This window comes from Bos taurus, chromosome 6 (assembly GCF_002263795.3).
Source record: "Bos taurus isolate L1 Dominette 01449 registration number 42190680 breed Hereford chromosome 6, ARS-UCD2.0, whole genome shotgun sequence".
Classification (NCBI taxonomy): Eukaryota; Metazoa; Chordata; class Mammalia; order Artiodactyla; family Bovidae; genus Bos; species Bos taurus.
This window is the reverse complement of record NC_037333.1, coordinates 27,969,644-27,993,231: the sequence shown is the minus strand read 5'-3', so window position 1 is coordinate 27,993,231 and position 23,588 is coordinate 27,969,644.

The following is a 23,588-nucleotide window of genomic DNA, read 5'->3' as shown; positions in this document are numbered from 1 at the left end:
CAGGCAAGAATACTGGAGTGGGTTCCTATTTCCTTCTCCAGAGGATCTTCGCTACAGAGGGATCGAACCCAGGTCTCCCGCGTTCCAGGCAGACGCTTTAAACCTCTGAGCCACCAGGGAAGCCCCATGCAATAAGGGGGAATAAAAAGACATTCAAATTAGAAAAAAAGAAACAAAATATTTATAGTGATATACAAAGCATATATTTCAAACTAAAATTTACTTGCAACACATTTAATTAATTTTAATATACAAAATATTTAAAAATCTTAACAGCAATTAGTTTTTTATCTTATCAGATACAGATATTTCATAATTTTTAACAAACTGTCCACCAATCATTTCCACTATTGTCAAGTACAAAATAGTTATTTCTCTTGGTATATTGTGTAGAGTAAACTCACTCTCCCTTGCCCTTTATTTATTTTGTCCCAGGGGTAATATTTTTTGTAGATACTTCCAGTCAGCTGAAAGAATCATTTTTTTTCTCCCTGATAGATTTTTGTGGCTCTGCCAAATAGAGTAAACCTTTAGGAAGTCTGAGCATAAATAACAGGCCAAGATATAAATTATGGATAATCAGGTAATTAGGTTAGAAATAATACTTACAAATCCATATACTAAGAGGGGCAGGAGGAGATGACTAAATACATGTACTAATATTTTGTATTATACTCATTTATACTATGGCAAATTTTTTCTTTTAGTCACCATTACTTTCTCCTCATTCCATATAATATTCCTATTTCTAATGAGGCACTCAATACATGTTCATAGAAATTGTGAATTTTTCATTCTTAATATTTTTTGTTGATTGCTTCTCCTTTATTCCCTCATATCCTTCTGCTTCCCCTTTAGTTCTCTATGTCCTTCCTTCACTCCTTTTCCTTGCTTTTGCTCTCTGACTTTACCTTTTTATACTGCCCTCACCAACTTAGTGGAATATTTCTCCTTCTACATCTTATTTTATCAGCTTCTGAATTATTGCATAAGGATATACAATCCCCCAAAATACGGGTTACTTAACACTTGAACCAAAAAGACAGATACAGACATAAAAAGAATCAAATTTTTTAAAAAAGTGATGAAGAAAGGCAGGGGAAAATAAAGCACAAGAAAATAAGAAACTGAAAAAAAATGAAGAAGAAATGAAGTGAGGAAGGAATGGGAAAAGAATGAAGAGAGGAGAGCAACATTTAGAAACACATGCATAGAAGAACCAAGAGATAAACTATTGGAGACAGAAACTAAAGCAATAATAATGATGATATTAATAACCACCACCAACTGACTCATAGATCAGTGTTTCATAATATCTTGATACATAGCAAATTACCTACTCCTGAGATGTGCTAAAGACTTAATGATAAGTCAGAAATAGGCAAAAGGAATGCCACGTATTTTTTAATGTATTTTGGTCTTTGAATCACAGTAAAACTTCTAATTTTTGTGTAACAAGTTTACCATGCATGACAATAGTTTCTACCCAGGACATAAAATATAAACCAGGGGTATCAAATAAAATACGTTTCTCTGGATCTAAAATAATTGTTGCTAACACATTACAATAGTAGCAGCATTGTCTCCATGTGTTTGAGCTGATCTGACAACTAGATGAGTCTACAGTGCCTAACACTGAAGTTCACAAAGCAGTTTCTCAAAACTCTCTGACACCATCAGCAATTTTTGTCCCTGTTCTTCTGAACCCTATTAACCATACTTCCAAAGGTTCTGCTCCAGTTTCACAGAGCCCAGACTACTACTGGCAGGGACAAATGCCCAAGCTACTGAGTCTCCATGACCTGACAGCAGCTTTCCCCCAACAGGGTTTGTAGTGCTGGATCCTCAATGACAACTGCACCTTCCATGTCTGACAGCCCTGTTACCTTTGGTCACCATTCTAGAAGCAGCCCCAGAGAGAGAAGCTCTCTGGGCTTCTAACTTTCCTAATATTCTCATCCTGATCCTAAAGTTCATTTTTTTCTTCCCTTCTAATCCTTTCAACTATACCCTCTAGAACCCCCATTCTTTGACTTCAGAAAATCAAAACACGTTTCTCCCCTGTGGTTAATATTCTTTTCCATTTCTTCCCAATTCTTCAAAAATCAAAGGTATTCATTTCTCCAAGATTAATATTCTTTTTGTGTTCACTGTTATACTCAGAACATTCCCTATTTGCCCTTACAGTTAAAGATTCATACTTTAAAAAACTCAACATTCAGAAAATGAAGATCATGGCATCTGGTCCCATCACTTCATGGCAAATAGATGGGATAACAATGGAAGTAGTGACAGACTTTATTTTCTTGGGTTCCAAAGTCACTGCAGATGGTGACTGCAGCCATGAAATTAAAAGACACTTGCTCCTTCGAAGAAAAACTATGACAATTCTGGACAGCATATTAAAAAGTAGAGACACTATTTTGCCAACAAAGGTCTGCATAGTCAAAGCTATGGTTTTTCCAAGTAGTCATGCATCGCTGTGAGAGTCGGACCATAAAGAAAGCTGAGTGCCAAATAACTGATGCTTTTAAAACATATATATATATATATATATATATTATATTTTATATATATATTATAAAACATATATATTTTATTTAAGGATAATTGCTTTACAGAATTTTGTTGTTTTCTGTCAAACCTCAACATAATCAGCCATAGGTATACATATATCCTCTCCCTTTTGAAACTCCCTCCCATCTCCCTCCCCATCCCACCCCTCTAAGGTTGATACAGAGCCCCTGTTATAAGTTTCCTGAGCCATACAGCAAATTCTCATTGGCTATCTATTTTACATATGGTAATGTAAGTTTCCATGTTACTCTTTCCATACATCTCACCCTCTTCTCCCCTCTCCCCACGTCCATAAGTGTGTTTTCTGTGTTTCTTTCTCCATTGTTTCCCTGTAAATAAATTCTGCAGTACCATTTTTCTAGATTCTGTTTATATGTGCTCATGTTGGAGAAAACTGTTGATAGTCCCTTGGACTGTAAGGAGATCAACCCAGTCCATCCTAAAGGAAATCAGTCCTGAGTATTCATTGGAAGGACTGATGCTGAAGCTGAAGCTCCAATACTTTGGCCACCTGATGGGAAGACCTGACTCATTAGAAAAGACCTTGATTGAAGGCGGGAGGAGAAGGGGACAACAGAGCATGAGATGGTTGGATGGCATCTCTGACTCAATGGACACGAGTTTGAGCAAGTTCTGGGAGTTGGTGATGGACAGGGAAACCAGGCGTGCTGCAGTCCATGAGGTTGCAAAGAGTCAGACACGAGTGAGAGACTGAACTGAACTTTGAGGCTTATGCACCTTTCTGATGACATTAGATTTTTTATACAGAATATCAGAACTAATATTGCTATCTAAGCAAAAGAAAAGTCAGCATGGACCCCTTCGGACTAATTCAAGTACTGAAACAGGTCAAGCTCACAGAGTGTCTCTAGTTTTCATATCCCTGGATATAATGAAATATCATGGGATATTTCATATCCCATGAATTCTTCATTGACTCAATCCCTGTGTATTGGGAGCTTGGTGTGTGTGTATGGGAAGAACTTTGATAATAGAGAAGGCCAGGTGGAGTCTCTAAAAGTTCAATATCTACGAGAAAGTAAAAAAAAAGAATACTCTGGGGGTGGTTAAAGGGGAACCAATATTACTCTTAAGAATCTAAAGGAAGATCAGGTGGTACTTGCTTTCACATTTCCATGTAATTGGCTTGTCAGACCCCTACAGAAACTTAATGGCTCCCACAGGATTACTTATAGATGACCACAACTCAATCAAGTTATAAGCTTCAATGGCAGTATCATGCCAGATGTGATGTCTTTCTTATAACAGATTAATATACTCCCAGATATATGGGATACAAGCATTAATTTGGAGACTTTGTGCTCATCAATCCCAATTTTTAAAAAATACAATCTTTCATATTCAGGTAGAATAGATAGCAATATATATTAGTTTGTCCCAGGACTATTAACTCTCCTGTCCTCTACTGTCCCACAGAACATTACATGGATTCATTATTTTAATGAATGAGATAAACAGGAGGTTTTGGTTAGACACATGCCCTATAGGAAGATGGTAATCAAACTGAGTATGATTCAGTGGGTACATGCTAAATAGCTTCAGTCATGTCCAACTCGGTGTGATCCCATGAACTGTAGCCCACCAGGCTCCTCTGTCCATGGGATTTTCCAGGCAAGAATACTGGAGTGGGTTGCCATGCCCTCCTCCAAGGGATCTTTCTGACCCAGGATTGAAACCTGTATCTCTTACATCTACCTGCACTGGCAGGTGTGTTCTTTACACAAAGCCCTATCATATTTACACAATTTTTAGGATACAGGTATCAGGGTTAAGTTAGGACATTCCCTCCAAAGTGAAACATACATTATCACATCCTGCACACCTAGCCATGAGGTAGGAAGCACAGTGCCTAGTAATCCTCTTCAGTTCTGGAAGCAGTATATTCCAGCACAAGGAGACTGCTGTGGTCCATATAGCTGGTGATTCAAAAGGCTTCTGGCTTTTAATGAAACCCAGGCTGGAAAGGGCTCCATAGTATGTTTCCCACCTACATGTCAACACCTTTCTTTGTGGCATGTGTATTCAAGATTGTGTCCAGTGACCTCCCTGGCAATATAGTGATTAAGCCACTGCAGGGGGCACAGTTTCAGTCCCTGTTTGGGGAACTAAATATCCTGCATGCTGGACTGCATGGTCAAAAAGAAAAACTGTGTCCATTTTTTTTTTATATATATAGATTTGTGCTCTAGTCATAATCTTTTGTCAAATATATACATACATGTTTATATATATGGGCTTCCCATAAGGGACATGGGTTCGATCCCTGGGTCTGGAAGGTCCCCTGGAGGAGAATATGGCAACCCACTCCAGTACTCTTGCCTGGAGAATCCCATGGACAGAGAAGCCTGGTGGGCTACAGTTCATGGGGTCACAAAGAGTTCCCAGTCAAGGCTTGTTTGCTTAAACATGTTTTCTGATAAGTAGATATTTTTGTCTAATTTATTATGGTTGGTCTTGTTATTGCTTTCCATATCAAGATATATTCAGATTACTTCCAAGTTATGATAATATTCTCCTTTTTTACCTAAAAGTTTCATTGTTTTCACTTTTACACATAAGTCAATGATTAAGTAGCTTTTTATAAACTTCAAGGTAGAAAATAATTGTGTTTCTTTTCTCCATATCAATATACTGTCATTCTAGCACCATTTCTTGGTGCTAGATTCTCTGTTCTTGATTGTCATACCCTCAATGAGTTTGTCATGTCACTCTTCAGTAATGTTTCTCTTCAAATCAGCTTTGTCTCTCATTAATACAGAAATTCTAGCTTTCCTGCTATTTCTTTTCAATTTGTCACATCTATTTTTACCCATTCGTTTCCTTTTAGGTTTATCAATTTCTTGTTAATATTCATTTATAATTCATAATAGGTCTTTATTATACCTCTTTTAAACATTTTTAATGGTTTCTCTGGGGATTACAAAATGCAGCCAACATTTAACAGTTGACTTAGGACTCAGTTCAGTTCAATTCACTCACTCATTCATGTCCAACTATTTGTGACCCCATGAATTGTAGCAAGCCAGGACTCCCTGTCCATCACCAACTCCTGGAGTCCACCCAAACCCATGTTCATCGAGTCGGTGATGCCATCCATACATCTCATCCTCTGTCGTCCCCTTCTCTTCCTGTCCTCAATCTTTCCCAGCATCAGGGTCTTTTCAAATGAGTCTGCTCTTTGCATGAAGTGGCCAAAGTATTGAGTTTCAGCTTCAGCATCAGTCCTTCCAATGAACACCCCGGACTGATCTCCTTTAAGATGGACTGGTTGGATCACCTTGCAGTCCAAGGGACTCTCAAGAGTCTTCTCTAACACCACAGTTCAAAAGCATCAATTCTTCTGCACTCAGCCTTCTTTATAGTCCAACTCTCACATCCATACATGACCACTGGAAAAACCATAGCCTTGACTAGATGGACCTTTGTTGACAAAGTAATGTCTTTGCTTTTTAATATGCTATCTAGGTTGGTCATGACTTTCCTTCCAAGGAGTAAGTGTCTTTTAATTTCATGGCTGCAATCACCATCTGCAATGATTTTGGAGCCCAGAAAAATAAAGTCTGACACTGTTTCCACTGTTTCCCCATCTATTTGCCATGAAGTGATGGGACCAGATGCCATGATCTTCGTTTTCTGAATGTTGAGCTTTAAGCCAACTTTTTCACTCTCCTCTTTCACTTTCATCAAGAGGCTCTTTAGTTCTTTTTTGCTTTCTGCCATGAGGGTGTTGTTATCTGCATATCTGAGGTTATTGATATTTCTCCCAGCAATCTTGATTCCAGCTTGTGCTTCTTCCAGCCTAGTGTTTCTCATGATGTACTCTGCATATAAGTTAAATAAGCAGGGTGACAATATACAGCTTTGACGTACTCCTTTTCCTATTTGGAACCCGTCTGTTCCATGTCGAGTTCTAACTGTTTTTTCCTGACCTGCATACAGATTTCTCAAGAGGAAGGTCAGGTAGTCTGGTATTCCCATCTCTTTCAGAATTTAAGAACTCTTTCAGAATTCAATTAACAATTATTTAGGATTATTTATGTACTATTTCATGTACAATGCAAGACACTTTCAATCTTATATTTTTATTTACAACTGCCATAAGTTCTACATTAGTTATATACAGCACTTTTTATATAAATCCTATATTATTAGAATTTTGCTTTAGAAGTTATTTAAAAATTAAAAGATGTAAAATATATACAGTCACAGCTTTATCTGCATATTCACCGTTTCAAGCATTCTTTCTTTCTTCCTGTAGATTATGTTCCATATGTTGACATTTCCTTTAGTATAAAGTTCATTTTAGCATTTCTTGGAGTTCAGGCCTAATGCAACTAATTCTCTCAATTTTTGTTTATCTGTAATTGTTGTCATTTGCACTTTGGTTCTTGACAATTTTTTAAGATACCTGATTCCTGGTTGATTGATTTTTTTCTTTTCTTTCTTTCTTTTTTTTTTTAATTTAAGGCACAGGGAATTTTAAAGAGGTAATTTCCTTGTCTTTCTTTTATTGCTTCTGATGAAAAGTCAATCATCATGTGCATGCGTCCTCTTACATTTAATATGCTTTTGATTGTTTTCTATCTACTTTCAAGTTTTTCATTCTCTGTGTTTTTTTCTGCACTCATGTCACACAGTTCTTATATGCTTGACATTGTATTTGAGGAATTGTAGATAATTTAGATTTATCTTCCTCTGAGAATACTGGTTTCTCTTCAAATGCATGGTTAATTTGTTTCAACTCCAAACTTCTCTCTCTTGCAGTTCTTTTAGGCCCTCACTCTTGATTTACAATGATTCTTGGTATCTTGACCACACGTGTCCTGGGCAAAGGTAAAATGGAAAATTTTCTCCCTCTTTGGTAGCTTTTTCCTTTTACAATATCCCCTCTCCCAACAGAGACATTCCTGTCACTACAATGCTGAATGTCATCCTCGAGATGGTTGGATGGCATCACCGACTCAATGGACATGAGTTTGAGTAAGCTGTGGGAGTTGATGATGGACAGGGAAGCCTAGCATGCTGCAGTCCACGGGGTTGCAAAGAGTCAGACACGACTGAGCGACTGAACTGAACTGAACTGAACTGATTCTTCAAGTCAGTTTGGCTGAGCTCCTCTTTGAGTTGCAGTCACTCCATACCCAAGTGGTGACACTGATAAAGGACCCACCTATCAATACAGGAGATATGAGTCTCAGGTTCAATCCCTGGGTAGGGAAGGTCCCCTGGAGACGGGCAGGTAAAACACATTATGTATTAACCACTGGCTGTGAATTCTTTCCATTCTTATGGGCTATCCAGATGGCTCAAGTAGTAAAGAATTTTCTGCCTGCAATGCAGGAGACACAGGAGATGTGAGTTCAATCCCCAGTTGGGAACACCCCTGGAGGAGGAAATGGTAACCCACTCCAGTTTTCTTGCCTGGAAAATCCCCTGAACAGAGAAGCCAGTCAGGCTACAGCCCATAGGGTTGCAAAGAGTTGGACACAAATGAGCATGCACGTTCATACTCAATGGTCTGAGAGTAACTCATGAAAAGTTACAGAAACATAAATTTCACCCAGTGTAGTTCTCTTTTTTCAAGGGTCAGCTTTTCTCTGGTTTTGGACAGGCATTGTTTTTTCTCTAGTGCTTTCATATAGTTGATTTTAAACAAAATTTTGTCCAGATTTTGCTACCTTCAAGAAATCTGGTTTGGCATAAGCTATTTGCCGTTTCCAAAAGGAAAATACTGACTTTCGGCTTTTTGGTTTCCTCTGTCCCCTGTATCTACCATCTTTTTTATAATGTTCTTTATTTCACTGTTATTTTGTTTATATTAGGGAGAGCATGTTCTCCATATCTGTGATTTTTGTTTCTGTAGTATTGCTTCTACTTTGTAGGCAGACAAGACATATTTTCCATTTCCTTATTGATCTTATTGCATTTCAGATAAACTCATAAAAATTGAAAAATTTCTTTTATAAATAGGTATAACTCACCAGAATTTTTATCTTTATGTTCTTTAAAATTCTGAATTTTGCAGAATATGATAAATGAGAAATGAAATATGTTGTAGACCTGTTTGATTAGCATACTTGTTTTAAGTAACATTTACACTGAGCAATAATTACTCTCATCTTCTCTTATCTTAGAAATGTTAATATAATTCCCATATACTAGCCCTTAACATCTATATTAAGAATTGCTTTGGTACAGTAGGACAAAGAGGGACCTCATAATGGTCCTGTAGGGAAGATGAAGTCTTCTCATACTCAGTAGTAGAGGGAAAAGTGAAACTTGTACTCATAAATTAGCAAATATTAAAAAGGAGATGCAACCAGCTAATCCCAAAGGAAATCAGTCCTGAATATTCATTGGAAGGACTGATGCTGCAGTTGAAACTCCAAAACTTTGGCCACCTGATGTGAAGAACTGACTCACTTGAAAAGACCTTGATGCTGGGAAAGATTGAAGGTGGGAGGAGAAGGGGATGACAGAGGATGAAATGGTTGGATGGCATCACTGACTCAACGGACATGAATTTGAGTAAGCTCCAGGAGTTGGTGATGGACACGGAAGCCTAGCATGCTGCAGTTCATGGGGTCGCAAAGAGTCAGACACAACAGAACAAATGAACTGAACTGAAAAGTGCTATGAAAGAAAGTAAAAGGGTTAGTTGCTGAGTGATGTCTGACTCTTTGCAACCCCATGGACTATAGCCTGCCAGCCTCCTCTGTCCATGGAATTCTCCAGGCAAGAATACTGGCATGAGTAGCCATTGCTTTCTCCAGGAGATTGAACCTGAGTCTCCTGTATTTCAGGCAGATTCTTTACCATTTGAGCCACCAGGGAAGCCCAAAAATGCTGTATCAACTTAGTATTAGTAATATATGTTTGAGAGGTGTCCAAGTGTTAAATATCTGGGCAATGTAATTGAGTCTGCCATGGTTATTTAAGGGAAAAAACATAAAGAAAAAATTTTGGTTGAGACTTTATTTTTAAATATGTAAATTTAAACTGTGGTAAATATGAAGGCTGATTTTCTCTTCAAGATGAAGGTCAATGATATGTTTGTCTTCCTAGCCATATGAATGATCCATAATTCATTTCTACAATATTTACATTTCTTTTGATAGTTCTCATATCACTGCTTTAGATTTCCTAACTCTTTAACCATTACCATTCAAGGCAAGATTTTTTCATACTGGACATTTTGTTTTCATAAATGTCTGTCCCTACTCAATATCCTTTGGATGATATAAGATTTCACTCAAACAAAATATAGGATCAGAGATTGAAATAATTACTCTTGCTCTATTTGCCTACAAATATTCATCTTATTTAGCTCTCCAAGTTTAAGAAATATTCCATACTTTCATTAATTGCTTTTTTTGTTCTCGTTCAGGTAGCATAATGCAATATATCGGTAACTTAGGTTCCTATCATGAAACATTAATTACCAGGACAACTCTTATTCTAACCCCAGTCTTAATGGTAAATGTACAACTTCTAGTCTACCACCAAACCAGGAATTTTCTAATTCCTTAACCATATTCTCAGCTCACTGGAGACCACAAATAGATGTAGAGAGGTGTGGCTAAGGGATGAAATGCAGACAGCAGAGGTACCTGGACCAGTGAAACCAGTGAAAAATCCTCTAAAGTAGATTTTTTTTTTATCTTTATATTCTTTACAATTCTGAATTTTGCATGAATGCATGTGTGCTAAGCTGTTTCAGTCATGTTCGACTCCTTCCAACCTGATGGACTGTAGCCCACCAGGCTCCTCTGAACTTGGGATTATCCAGGCAAGAATACTGGAGTGGATTGCCATGCCCTCCTCCAGGGGATCTTCCTGACCCAGAGGTCAAACCTGCTTCTCTAATGTCTCCTGCATTGGTGGGTTGGTTCTTTACCAGTAGCACCATCTAGGAAGTCTCAATTTCACAGAATATAATTTTGAATTCTGAATTATGCAGAATATGAGAAGTGAAATATGTTATAGGCCCCTTTGATTGGCATACTTCTTTAAACATCAATACTTACACTGAAAAATAATTGCTTTCACCTTGTCTTATCTTATAGATATTAAAATAATCCTCCATATACTAGTGCCACAGAGAAACTTAGTATTATCTCCCACTGTGTTATTTCACTAATGTTAACAGTAGGTTGAGAAGAACTGTTAACTGTGACTATAACCCTAAAATCCTGGATCTATTCATGTTAAAACATTCTCTCTTAGAAATAAAATTTTCCTCCAAAGTACAAAACCAAATAAGGCATTTAAAATGTCATTTTCTAAACAGACAAAATATAAATATGCAGTTTTGGGATTCAGCTGCAATCCAGAAATCAGATATCCAAAGGTATGTGCTTTTTCCCCTCAATACAAAGCAACTTATTTTAGTATCAGCCTCCTGTTTCAAAAAGTCAGTCAAAACTTTAAAAATGTGTAAGAAAAGTAGAGTTTTTAAAACAAAATAATGTTTTAAAAAATGTTATGTCATAGTTTTTAAAAGTGTTAATATGAGAAAAGAAAAATAAAATTTCTTGAAAGAAGAGTCCCTAGGCCATTCTTTGCATTTCCATCTTTCACATTAAGCATAACTTGTTGCTGTTGTGGTTATTGTTCAGTTACTAAGTCACCTTTGACTCTTTGTGACCTGGACTGCAGCACACCAGGCTCCAATGTCTTCCATCATCTCCCAGAGTTTGATCAAATTTATGTCCACTGAGTTGATGATGCTATCTAACCATCTCAGCCTCTGTGGCCCCCTTTTCCTTTTGCTTTCAATCTTTCCCAGCATCAGGATCTTTTCAAATGAGTCAGTTCTTGGCATCAGATGGCCAAAGTTTTGGAGTTTCGGCTGCAGCATCAGTCCTTTCAATGAATATTCAGGACTGATTTCCTTAAGGATTGACTGGTTTGATCTCCTGGTTGTCCAAGTGATTCTTAAGAGTCTTCACCAGCACCACAGTTTGAAAGCATCAATTCTTCAATGCTTAGCTCTCACATTTATACATGACTACTGGAAAAACCTTAGCTTTGACTATATGGACCTTAGTTCACAAAGTGATATATCTGCTTTTTAATACACTGTCTAGGTTTGTTATAGCTTTCCTTCCAAGGAGCAAACATCTTTTAATTGTTTGGCTGCAGTCAAACTTCATGGCTGCAGTCACCATCTGCAGTGATTTTGGAGCCCAAGAATATAAAATCTGGCACTGTGTCCACTTTTCCCCCACCTATTTTCCATGAAGTGATGGGACTGGATCCCATGATCATTGTTCTTGGAATGTTGAGTTTTATGCCAGCTTCTTCACTGTCCTTTTTCAGCCTCATTGAGATGCTCTTTAGTTCCTCTTCACTTTCTGCCGTTAGAGTGGTATCATTACATATGTGAGGTTGTTGATATTTATCCTGGCAATCTTAATTCCAGCTTGGGCTTCATCCAGTCAGACATTTCACATGATGTTCTCTACATAGAAGTTAAGTAAGCGGGGTGACAATATACAGCCTTGTTGTACTCCTTTTCTAACTTGGAACCAGTGAGTTTCCCCATGTCTGGTTCTAACTGTTGCTTCTTGACCCACATATAGGTTTCCCAGGCAACAGGGAAAGTGATCTGGGACTTCCATCGGTACTTCCATCTCTTAAGAATTTTCCACAGTTTGTTGTGATCCACACATTCAGAGTCTTAGTGAAATCAATGAACCAGAAGTAGATATTTTTCTGGAATTCCCTTATTTTATCTGTGATCCAATGAACGTTGGCAATTTGATCTCTGTTTCCTCTTTTCTAAATGAGAACAGCCTAACACAGATCACAGTATTTGATTCAAAGCTACACTTCATTCTTATTAAAAAAAAATGTACCAGAGGAACCAGGTAAACTTATGATTTGATTAAAGTGTCCCTTTTCATAAGGTGCTTAGTCCTGGACACACACAATCAAAACAGATATGATTTGGTGTGAGTATGGGATACGCAACTGAAATAATTTTACAAAAGAGGACTGAACTCAGAAAACCTATAGTAATATGCAAGTGAATTCACAGGTAAATCATTGTTTTAATGAATAGAAGTTGAGAATTTTTTTTTTTTAACTGTATCTTTGGTCACCCCTGAGAACATCTTCTGGGAAGTAGAATGCTCTCCAATAATGAAGACTATATATTTAAAAAATAAAGATTAGACCAGTGTCTAATAATCAGTTATTTCCTGAAAGTGAAAGGGAAGTTACTGAGAGAAAAATAAACTTCCTTAAAAAAAAATGAAACTTATGTTTCTTTAGATAGTTTGATGTTTTCACATCAGTAAAATTGCTTGTTCTTGGTTTACACTTGAAGACTGAAATGACACAATTTAAAGGTGCAAAACTGGTAATAGTTCTTCAAGCCCAGATGTCATGAGGAATCTAACAGCACTTTATCAAATGTTACACTCCTTGCTATTTGAACTCTGCGGTAAATTTTGTAGTTTTCACTATTCTTGCTCTTTATTCAACATTCTTTCAATTTCAAGTTTTTCTTCAGCATCAGTTCTTGATTTGTTGTCTTGTCTCCAGCCTGCTACATATAATTGTGTACAGCTATAGTTAACAACAAAATGACTGTTCTCTTGATCTATAAACCTTTCAGACCTGTAATTGAAAGCTAGCATTTATTTCCCTTTCCCTGATAATGAACATCTATGCAGATCTGAACAAACCAAAGAAGAAAATCCATAAGCACTCTCCTCTTCCCAGTTCTGACTCCCAGTCTTAACTGATATAATTTTGATAATTAGCACTTTACTGCTGAGATGTAAAATATGTTTTAATACCTTCAAACATATAAATCTCCATTTCCTTTGTAGTTTTGGAAACAAAATTTTAGAACTGAAATTTAAATAATAAATGTCAAATAAGAATTGTGACATCTATTTATAAAAGAAACACATAGCAAATATTTAATTACCTCATTAATAAATAAAGGAATGGGTGAGAAGTTTGATGATTCAAAAAAGAATACAAGAAACATATTTGCAGATCTGGAATAGTGAAATAGATTTGCAAATGAATACAAAACTGACTTTTAATGCAGTTGAGAAGGAACTAATTTGAACCTCCACAGAATTTCATTACACACCTATATCCATGAATTATTTTACATTGCTATCTTTTATCTACAACTTACAAAGTCACAACATAGCTTAAAGGCAAAGAAAGGCACAAAAACTCTATAGGATCAGAAAAACTGAAGGTATATGTTATAAAGAATGCAGATTTCCACTGGAAACACTTTTATTCCTATGTCGTGAATATTGAGCATACTGATTGTCTCTACACATTGACTTTTTTCAGCTTTATTGAAGTATACTTGACAAACAAAATTATATATATTTAAGGTTTATGACTTGGTATTATGATATTGTGAAATATTCACAATCAAGTTAATTAATATACCTATCACTTTACATAGTTATTTTCTTTCCCTCCCTTTCTTCCTCTTTTCCCTTCTCTTTCTTTCAAGATGTCTAATATCTACCCTCTTAGCAAACTTCAAATGTACAACACATTATTGCTTCAAAACTTATTTACCTTGCATAACTGAAACTTTGTATCCTTTGATAAGCATCTCTATATTTTTGCCCTTCCTCCAGTTTCTGGCAAACACCATTCCAGTCTCTGCTTCTGTGAGTATAGCAATTTCAGATTCCACATATCAGTGAGATCATGAAGTATTTGTTGTTCTGCGTTTGGCTTTTTCACTTAGCGTAATATTCTCCAGGTTCATTTGTGATGCAGCAAATGGCAGGATTTCCTTCTTTTTTAAGGCTGAATAATGTTCCCTTTTCTTTCTATCACATTTTCTTTATTCTTTCACACACTGACAGATATTTAGGTTGTTTTTATATCTTGGCTACTGTGAGCAATACTGGGATGAACATGGTAATGCAGATATTTCTTCATGATCGTGTTTTCGTCTTCCTTAGATATATACCCAGAAGTGTGATTGTTGGATAATAATGCAGTTTCTGTTTTAGGTTTTTGAGGAACCTCCATATGTTTTCTATAATGGCTGCATAAATTTAAATTTCTATCAACTGTATACAAGAGTTATACGCCAGATCCTTGAGTAGCAGCTGGAAAAAAATGGAGGCACTAGTGCGTGGTGCAAACTCTCTGCTCCTCAGGGAGGAACTGTGATTTGGGGGTTCTCTCCTGATCGTATGGTATTGTGTCAGGGATGGGGTTTATGACAAGATTGAGTCTCAGCTTTTCCTACAACTCAATTTGAGTGGTTTCTCAACTGACTAGCATATAGGAATTTCTCAAACAGTTTCTGGATATCACATAAAGGGAACTGATCTTTGCGTAGCTGCTAAATCTGTAGTCTGACTGAAGAAAGAACATCTGGAGCTTCCTGGTTTGCCATCTTGTTGATTTTTATACATTAACTAGTTTTAAAATACATTCTCCAAATAAGAATAGAATTAGTCCTCATGTTTTTGCAAAACAAATAATGATGAAAGTGAATAGTTATGAATAAAGAAGCTTTTCTTCTCCTTTTGTTCATTAAATATATTTTGCCATCTGAAATTAGGAAACAGCATACATATATCATATATATACATATATATATGTTTTTGTGTATATGGCAAATATATATATATATGGCAAACATATAAGTATATGGCAAATATATCTGCATATGTGTGTGTGTGTGTGTGTGTGTGTGAAATATGACAAGATTAACAGGGGCTTCCCAGGTGGCGCTAGTAGTAAAGAATCCCCTGCCAATGCAGGTGATGCAAGAGATGCAGGTTCGATCTCTGGGTCAGGAAGAACCCCTGAAGTAGGAAGTGATAACCTGCTCTAGTATTCTTGCCTGCAAAACTGCATGGACAGAGGAGCCTGGCAGGCTACAGTCCATTGGGCCACAAAGAGTCGGACATGGCTGAGTGACTGAACACATACACACACAAGATTAACAAATGTTCAGATAACACTAATATATGAAAAATGGTTTTATTATTTTATGCACTTATTAATTATGTTGCTACTATATGTGACTCTTAGAAATTAAAAAAAAAAAGAAGCCCTCTAGGTCCTGACTGTATCAATTCTGAGATTTGACTTCCTAGCTTCTTTTCTCATGCATGATAAAACATTCCTTTCTTAGATGAAGTATACCCTCATTATATGTACTTTCTACTTTGCTCTATGAATACTCTCACTTTGCTATCATGTATAATAAAACAGCTGCTGTAAAACATAAGTCAGATAATATCTGAAGGAAATAAAGAAGAGACTTGAAAGAAGACTTTAGTTAGCTTTGTAAAATGTTATTCATCAGATATCTGTATTATTATAAGCTCAGATTTTCATTCCTTTTGGTTGATCTAATTGTTTTGGATAAAATGTCAAGATAGTAAGCAACTCCTTTATTTGAAAGCTTTTGTTCCTTTTTTCTTTTCCCCTTATAGTGCATTATTGCATATAATATTATCTCATCTTAGAAGGCCAGCATGATGATTAAAATTAGTAGACAGATATCTAACTTATGAAGAAGTATTTCTTCAGAAATGGATGGACACTATCAAGAGATTATAACTGACCTACACTTTTAGTAAAAACAGGAAAAAAGTCAGGTACTAAAAACAGAGTTCTGAGTTCCCTGAAAACTGGGCTTTTGTGCCCTATAGTTTACAAGCACAGAGTCTAAAAATTGTTTTCCTGACTTTTGACAACATATTTTACATAAAGCCTGAGATGGACTATTCATTATTTTGCAAGACAAAAACAAAACAACAAACAAAAAAAATCCTGCTCAATTATGAGCATAGGACTGAATGCACCTTAGGAGATCTGAGTACTTGAAAAGATAAAACATATAAATACAAGTGGTGAGCTGGACTAACTGAAGTAGAAAGCCCTGCTTGGTGGTTTGGTTGAAAAAAAGAAATCATTTGAAAGCAAGTAAGTGGGAAAAAAGAAAGGGATTAGTAATAGCAACCAAAACAAACAAAAAAAATCCTCAATGGAAACCGTCATTTTCACCACAGGCCATAGGCAACTACATCATTCTGAGTTCCCCAATTATACCTCCATGCTGCTCTTTGGTGAAGAAAAGAAAAAACTCAATACCCTAGGTTTATAGCTTCAAATGACCCAGCTCATCATGAGGTGATCTACCACTGTGTTAAACATGTGTTATATTTTGTCACAAGCTGACCCTTCAGAGCACATTTAAAAGAGTTTCTAACCCTGAACTTTAATCGTACATGTTCACTTGTTCAAAGAACTTTGCTCACTTTAAATAAAAAACATGCCATTCACAATGGTTTTAAGTATATTGTACTAAATTAACAGAGATACATACAGATATGGAATTAAAAATAATATTTGGCAAAAATTATCTGAAACATTTAGGTAGGATTATACCATCCTTATTTCATTTTCATATTTTTTTAATTATAAAACTTGAGAAATTTGCCTCATAACAATGAGATTATAACATGATAAATAGACTAAACCAGAAAGGATTGTAACTGCAACAAAGTTAGATATCACAAATTCACAGCCAGAACTCCTAGGAGTATAATCTGAGGCTTTGGTGTGATTTTTAGGAAGGTAATGTTTATGACATTATGGTGATTGTAATATGAAAACCTCAGGACAACTGATTTTTAGGTTGTTTTTTTTTTTAATGATAGAAATTTTCTGATTGTTATGCATCTTTCGGTTATACAATAATGATACTTGGAGGACTCCCCATGTTCATTATTTCTTTATGATCCATTAGGATATATAGATGTTTGTAGTAGAGAAACTCCACAATTATCAAAGTGGGCTGTTGTTCTAAATGAGAATATTGATTTAAACACAAGTGAAGTCAATGTTCTGCAGAGAACAGGATCCATTTTAGTAATATGAGAAAGAACACTGGTTGTGTTTATTAAGTCAATTATAAAATATGTCATTTTATAAATTATTTAAAAAATAAAGATAGATCACATTGCAAGGCCCTGTGATTCACCAGTAAAATTGCTGTATTTGTTTCTACTTACCATATTCTTATGTAGTCATCATTGCTAATAATAATGTATTTGAATCACACAAGTAGATAAGCATTTATTCATATTGTACCTTGTAGTTCCCTAGTTCCAGAGGTGCGGGTCAGCAGTGGACTGCTGCGGGGGCAGGGGCTCTGGGTGCAAGACCTGGGTATGTCATAAGCCCTCTTGGAGGAGGACACCATTAACCCACCATAGAACTGTCAGAACTTACACAGGACTGGGAAAACAGACTATGGGAGAGCACAAACAGAACCTCGTGGGTACCAGGACCCAGGAGAAAGGAGAAGTGACCCCACAAAACTGACCCGGACTTGCCCGTGAGTGTCCAGGACTCTCTGGTGGAGGCATGGGTGGGTGGTGGCCTGCTGCAGGGTTGGGGACACTGAGTGTAGCAATGCATGCAAGGGATCCTTTGAAGGAGGTCACCATTATCTTCATCACCTCCACCATGGTTTGGCCTCAGGTCAAATAACTGGGAGGGAATACAGCCCCACCCTTCAAGAAAAATTGGATCAAAGATTTACTGAGCATGGCCCCACCCATCAGAACAAGACCCAGTGTCCCCCTCAGTCAGTCTCTCCCATCAGGAAGCTTATGCAAGCCTCTTATCCTTCTCCATCAGAGGGCAGACAGATGAAAACCACAATCACAGAACACTAACCAATCTGATCACATGGACCACAGCCTTGTCTAACTCAATGAAACTGTGAGCCATGCCCTGTAGGACCACCCAAGACCGACTGGTCATAGTGGAGAGTTCTGATAAAATGTGGCCCACTGGAGAAGGGAATGATAAACCTCTTCAGTATTCTTGCCTTAATAACCCTGTGAACAGTATGAAAAGGCAAAAAGATAGGACACTGAAAGATGAACTCCCCAGGTTGGTAGGTGCCCAATTCTAGTGGAGCTCAGTGGAGAAATAACTCCAGAAAGAATGAAGAGATGGAGCCAAAGCAAAAACAACACCCAGCGTGGATGTGACTGGTGACTGAAGTAAGTCCAACGCTGTAAAGAGCAATACTGCATAGGAACCTGGAATGTTAGGTCCATGAATAGGGCAAATTGGAAGTGATCAAAGAGATGGCAAGAGTGAACATCAACATTTTAGGAATCAGCAAACTAAAATGGACTGTAATGAGTGAATTTAAAGCAGATGACCATTATGTCTACGACTGTGGGCAAAATTTCTTAGAAGAAATGGAGTAGCCCTCATAGTCAACAAAAGAACTAAAATACAGTACTGGGATGCAATCTCAAAAATGACAGAATGATCTCTGTTCATTTCCAAGGCAAATCATTCAATATCACAGTAATCCAAGTCTATGTCCTGACCAATAATGCTGAAGAAGCTGAAGTTGAATGGTTCTATGAAAACCTACAAGACCTTCTAGAACTAACACCCCAAAAGATATCCTCTTCATTATAGGGGACTGGAATGCAAAATAGGAAGTCAAGAAATATCTGGAGTAATGGGCAAATTTGCTCTTGGAGTACAGAATGAAGCAGGGCAAAGACTAATACAGTTTTGTCAAGAGAATGCACTGGTCATAGCAAAGACCCTCTTCCAACAACACAAGAGAAGACTCTACACATGGACATCACCAGATGGTCAACACCGAAATCAGATTGATTATATTCTTTGCAGCCAAAGATGAGGATGCTCTATACAGTCAGCAAAAACAAGACCAGGAGCTGACTGTGGCTCAGATTATGAACTCCCTATTGACAAATTCAGACTGAAATTAAAGAAAGTAGGGCAAACCACAAGACCATTAGGTATGACCTAAATCAAATCCCTTACGACTATACAATGGAAGTGAGAAATAGATTTCAGGGACTAGATCTGATAGACAGAGTGCCTGATGAACTATGGACAGAGGTTCATGACATTGTACAGGAGACAGGGATAAAGACCATCCCCAAGGAAAAGAAATGCAAAAAGGTAAAACGGTTGTCTGAGGAGGCCTTACAAATAGCTATGAAAAGAAGAGAAGTGAAAGGCAAAGGAGAAAAGGAAAGATACAAGCATCAGAATGCAGAGTGCCAAAAAATAGCAAGGAGAGATAAGAAAGCCTTCCTTAGGGATCAATGCAAAGAAATAGAGGAAAACAACAGAATGGGAAGGACTAGAGGTCTCTTCAAGAAAATTAGAGATAACAAGGGAACATTTCATGCAAAGATGGGCTCAATAAAGGACAGAAATGGCATGGACCTAACAGAAACAGAAGATAATAAGAAGAAATGGCAAGAATACACAGAAGAACTATTCAAAAAAGTTCTTCATGACCCAGATAATCATAATGGTATAATCACTCACATAGAGCCAGACATCCTGGAATGTGAAGTCAAGTGGGCCTTAGGAAGCATCACTATGAATAAACCTAGTGGAGGTGATGGAATTCCAGTTGAGCTATTTCAAATCCTGAAAGATGATGCTGTGAAAGTGCTGCACTCAATATGCTAGCAAATCTGGAAAACTCAGCAGTGTTCATGGGACTGGAAAAGGTCAGTTTTCATTTCAATCCCAAAGAAAGGTAATGCCAAAGAATGCTCAAGCTATCACACAATTGCACTCATCTCACATGCTAGTAAAGTAATGCTCAAAATTTTCCAAGCCAGGCTTCAGCATTACATGATCTGTGAACTTCCAGATGTTCAAACTGGTTTTAGAAAAGGCAGAGGAACCAGAAATCAAACTGCCGATATCTGCTGGATCATCGAAAAAGCAAGAGAGTTCCAGAAAAACTTTTACTTCTGCTTTATTCATATGACAAAGTCTTTGTGTGGATCACAACAAACTCTGGAAAATTCTGAAAGTGATGGGAATACCAGACATCCTGACTTGCCTCCTGAGAAATCTGTATGCAGGTCAAGAAGCAACAGTTAGAACTGGACGTGGAACAACAGATTTTCCCAATTTCCCAAATTGGGAAAGGAGGATGTCAAGGCTGTTTATTGTCACCCTGCTTATTTAATTTATATGAAGAGTACATCATGAGAAATGCTGGGCTGGAAGAAGCACAAGTTGGAAACAAGATTGCTGGTAGAAATATCAATAACCTCAGAAATGCAGACGTCACCACCCTTATGGCAGAAAGCAAAGAACTAAATAGCCTCTTGATGAAAGTGACAGAGGAGAGTGAAAAAGTTAGTTTAAAACTCAACATTCAGAAAATGGAGAAAATGGCATCTGGTCCCATAACTTCATGAGAAATAGATGGGGAAAGAGTGGAAATGGTGAGAGACTGTGTTTTCATTTTTCTGGGCTCTAAAATCACTGAAGATGGTGATTGCAGCCATGAAATTAAAAGAAGCTTACTCCTTGGGAGAAAAGTTATAATCAACCTAGACAGCTTATTAAAAAGCAGAGACATTACATTGCCAACAAAGGTCTATCTAGTCAAAGCTAACAAAGGTTCAGATGGTTGACAGCATCACTGACTCAATGGACTTGAGTTTGAGTAAACTCAGGGAGTTGGTGATGGACAGGGAGGCCTGGAATGCTGCAGTCCATGGTGTTGCAGAGTCGGATCAGATGGAGCGACTGAACTGAACTCAACTGAAGTCAGTTCTCTGTAGAGAACAGGATCCACTTTAGTAATATGAGAAAGAACAGGCTGGTTGTGTTTATTAAAAGTCAATTATATAATATGCCATTTTATATATTATTTAAAAAATAAAGATAGATCACACTGCACGGCCCTGTGATTCACCAACAAAACTGCTGTATTTGTTTCTACGTACCATATTCTTAACTCATGTAGTCATCATTACCACTAATAATGTATTTGAATTACACAAGTAGATAAATATTTATTCATACTGTACCTTTAGTTCCCTCGTTCCTTACTTAAAATATTATGTGTTTATACGTAAATAACATATGTAAATACAAATTTCACCAAATTATAATTTTAGATAAGATGTAAATTTTCAGGCTAATAAATGGATAAACTTTAAGGTAAACATTAATATAATTCTAATTATTTCTCAATATTTATTATATGCTTACAGTTATAAGTAAAAAATAAACTAAAATGTTCTTTTTTATAGAAGCCATTAGACGTTTACAAGATTGTAGTTTGTATTTAATAGATTCTATAGTGATTCTCTTTGACAGATGAAAAACTAGTCTCAAGGGTAAAAAACACAAAAACTTGTTTACATTATTTCAAATATTTTATTTTTAACTTCTGTTAATTCAATTAGATTTTAACATAGTTTTTATTTTCTAAGGAAATCATCTCTTATTAATACTTTTCATTCTCTCACTCATTGCAAGTGCTTTTTTTTTCTTCATGAACATTGCTGTAATAGTTGCTTCAAAGCCCTTGTTTGCTAATTCCAACATTTGGGTCATCTGGAATTGGTGCTGTGTTGGTTTGTTTCTTTTGAAAAATAGGTCACATTCTTATGATTCTTTGCTGTAGAATAAAATACAGTGTTATGTTGTTTTGTGCCCTGTTCATTGGAATATTACACTGTGAAGACTCCGTATAAAAAATTCTGTTATTTTCCTGTGACACCGATTTTTGTAGCTCATATTGTTTATAGCATGTACTTAACTTGGTTGGATTCAAACTGTTAAGTTCTCATGCAGCAACTCAACTCAATTCAGTTCTTTATCTCCTAAGGTGTATTCTTTGCTGTCTGTCCCATTCATCTGTGGTTCAGGGATCAGCAGGGATATAGACCACGTTTATGTGCAGAATTAGATTCTTTCCTCAATTTCAAGAGGTCCTTCAAACTGTTTTCCAGTTTATCAGGCCAAAAAGACAGTAAGTTTTTGTAGTAATGGTTGTATTTAAAAAGACTTCATTGTGTTTAAAATGAGTCACAAGATCCAACATGACAATGTTGACAAATCCACAGTTTATTCTAGGACCAGGCAACTCCACTAAAGTAAGGAAATGAACGAAAGCCAAAGCCTGCCACAATAGCAAAGAATCCAAAATTTGGAAAGGTCAGACTAAAACTCCAACTATCCTCCCTCTATAAGGAAAAAATGTCTTATGTACACAAAACTTCTTAGAAGTAGAGAGCCCAAAATGAAGTCTCAGTTGGGGTTTAAACTTTTTGATCACATAGGCACATTATTCTGTATCTAGATATTACCAGGAGCCATCACAAAGAAAAAGGAAATCTAACCAAATGCAGAAATAATTTACTTAATATTATTCCATAAAGATGAAATAGAAAATATAAGTGATCAAAATATCAAATTATTGACCCTGCTTTAAAATGTTTTATCTTATCAAAATGAATGGTGTTTTGCAAATGCATCTTGGAGCTCAATTAGTCCATGTTCCCTTAATCTTTGATGTGATACATTTTAATGAATGATTAAAACACAATAGAAGTGTATTTTTAAAAATAAATTTGACAACTACTATTGCTTATTTAACTTATATGCAGAATATACCATGCAAAATGCTGGGCTGGGTGAAGACAAGCTGGAATCAAAATTGTTGGGAGAAATATAAAAAACCTCAGATATGCAGATAACACCATTCTTATGGCAGAAAGTGAGAAGAACTAAAAAGCCTCTTGAAGAAAGTAAAAGAAGAGAGTGAAAGAGTTGGCCTAAAGCTCAACATTCAGAAAACAAAGATCATTGCATCTGGTTCCATCACTTCCTGGCAAATACATGGGGAAACAATGGAAACAGTGGCTGACTTTATTTTCTTGGGCTCCAAAATCACTGCAGATGGTGCCTGAAATCATGATATTAAAAGACACTTACTTCTTGGAAGGAAAGTTATGACCAATCTAGACAGCATATTAAAAAGCAGAGACATTACTTTGCCAACAAAGGTCTGTCTAGTCAAGGCTATGGTTTTTCCAGTAGTCATGCATGGATGTGAGAGTTGGACTCTAAAGAAAGCTGAGTGCCAGCGCATTGATGCTTTTGAACTGTGCTGTTGGAGAAGACTCTTGAGAATC